This window comes from Gnatocerus cornutus, chromosome 6, assembly GCF_029298725.1.
Source record: "Gnatocerus cornutus isolate USDA-ARS CGAHR chromosome 6, icGnaCorn1.1, whole genome shotgun sequence".
NCBI classification, from domain to species: Eukaryota; Metazoa; Arthropoda; class Insecta; order Coleoptera; family Tenebrionidae; genus Gnatocerus; species Gnatocerus cornutus.
In genome coordinates, this window is record NC_142238.1 from 5,714,746 (window position 1) to 5,717,262 (window position 2,517).

At 34.4% G+C, this 2,517-nt stretch overlaps 1 long non-coding RNA gene across 1 annotated transcript; it reads right to left on the reverse strand.

Annotated features, from left to right (window-relative positions):
- Window positions 1-1,409: 1,409 nt before the first annotated feature.
- Window positions 1,410-2,156, reverse strand: LOC148172406 (uncharacterized). The gene is made up of 2 exons (XR_015770306.1): window positions 1,959-2,156; window positions 1,410-1,902 (listed from the first exon to the last, which is right to left on the reverse strand). It is a non-coding gene; the product is annotated as an uncharacterized LOC148172406 (long non-coding RNA).
- Between the last annotated feature and the right edge of the window lie 361 nt (window positions 2,157-2,517).

The window sequence follows — 2,517 nt, forward strand, 5'->3', positions numbered from 1 at the left end:
GGATGACATTCGGAGACACTAATCTCGAATATTAGATAAAGTAAACTGGAGATAAGGAATTTGGTGTTCGTCAAAGCAGAGCGTTACGACGAGTATTGTTTTGGTAACTAAGTTAGCTTTAGGCAGAGATGTTTTATGATGGAGTTGATGTTGGGCACACGTACAGAATTAAGAATTAAAGCCCCACGGCTGTCTGTGGCTCTATTTTGAATGGTGGCTGTCAAGATGAAATGTTTCTCAACAATAAACATTTGAAAATTAACTTTTTACTACCACGAATATAAAATCTGAATTTTAATCCGATCCACGTTAAGGATTTTAGAAATCGTCTTAACCACGCGATAATTCGTAAGAAGCTTAAGAGCTTGGAAATCGGGTCAAGAAAATGGTACTTTTTCATTTTTCAGACGCTGGAGTGGAATATTTCCTACTTTGTCAAGACGTGAGCGAGTGATTCAGATAATAACTAATAAACTGAAGGTGGATGCGAATTTATAGGTCCTCGAGACATAACTAGTTTTTGAATTCCGTTTACACCGAAAAAATAAACGCAATTTAGCATCGTAAACCTCCTTAAGCCCCACACGCAGTAATCCTAGTTGTAAAATTCCTAAATTAATTAACGGGGGCAATTCAGTGGGGAAACACAAACCACTCGGCGCATTATCGGCACACCACTAAGCGTGACGCTTTAGATGAATTAACCATCACTTAGCGGCAAAAGACAAACTCTTGGACGGAAAATTAATTAAAACAGTGACCTGCTGTGCTTCCAACAAACACGAAGTTTCTGCCAAATCGTAGAAAGTTGAGCTTTTATCTTGTAAAAACAAAACATGAAGATCAACAGCGCTTTTTAAATACAGCTATATTGGAAATTTTGGTAATGAAAGTGGCATTAATTTTAGTTTTACGATTCGACATTAAAACTTGTATTAAACTACATATAATCACACAATTAATTAGGTATTGTTTATATTCGAGGAGGTTTAACTGCATTTCAGCTTTCATATTAATTACAGTGAATGTTCTTTCGTTTAGAAATGGCTCGTAAAAGCATTAATTATTCCCCAATGCTGTATAAAATAAGTCATAAATTATGAACACCGGTAGTTCAGACTTAGCTTAACTTATTGTGTTCTTCAACGCCGGAGAATAATAATAAATTATATCAAATTAATAGTATATTATTATATGAGCAATAATGACCATAATTGCGAATATAATACTATACTTTTTCTACGACCAAGTAGTGAAATTAGATTTTTACAAATCAACATTTTAACTTTAATCCATTTTAATTTTAACCCTGTTTATTTATGGATATTTATTGTAAAATTTGAACAATTTGCAATACTTAGAGACGGTATGGTGATGTCCATCGTTAAATTCTCCTTTGATGTCTTGACAATGAAGTTATTTTGTATTGACTGAACAATTTTTTCTGCCGTATTCAATTTGTTTTGCATTGAGTCATCGATATAGCCTTCAGCGACTGTGTCTTTTCAAGGCTGTGATGTCGCCACCTGCGTAAAGTAAACAAGTAAAGTTGCTGAAGATCTCCTAAATGAATGTCCAGTATACAATTCAGGGTTAGGAAGATCCAAAAATGTGGCAATTTGTCTCGCCATTAAAGAAAACTTGTTAATTCCAATTTTTTGACGTGTGCAACGATCATTTTGATAATTGAGAAAAAAAGAACGGCATGTAACGTCAGGAGGGCGTAGAGTAATGGTATTTCTTGATTATTTCATAAAAATCACCTGTGATTGTAAATTTGCGAACTATCTTGTTTTTTGTGTTCGGTAGGGTCACTAACATTGCAGACGTTAAATCCTGAACATCCTGAATATTCATTTCTTTCATCTCATTGCACCGGCAGACACCCATAATTAATGCCACCTAAGTAAAAAAAACATTAGTAACATTTTTAGTCACGCAGGTTTTACAAACTGTACCTTTGTTGCCAAATACATTTTGTCATTTGCATTCTTGATGAAATTGTGTATCTCTTTTGAAGTGAATGTTTTAGCTTTTTTTTTTGGTTTGTATCCGTCCGATTTGCGTTTGAAAAATGCCGTAATTTTCCAATTTTATAATATGATGAATTTCAAGAGTGCTTCTTAACATGGAATATTGAGTCACAAAGTGTTGAAGATTTAAAGTGCGTTTTTTTTTTAAAAACCACCAACACCGCAATCTTCCCCTCCATTACAACCGGCAACGTTGCCTAGGGAGATTTTTGGTGAGAAAATAGTTGTCAAATTTTTGACATTTCTGAAAATTAGGCAATGTTTCCGTTAAAAACGTTTCTTTTACAAACTGTTGGATTGCAAATCAAATAATTTAATAGTGAAAAGACTCGGCACAGCCTGAAAGGCCGTTTTGTGTAATCAAATTGTCAATTAGGCAGCTAACCTATTTGATTTTATCACCAAAAAGTCACTATCGACGACGTTGCCGGTTGTAAAGTGGTGGGAGAGTGCGGTGTTGGTGGTTTTTTTTATAAAAAAACGG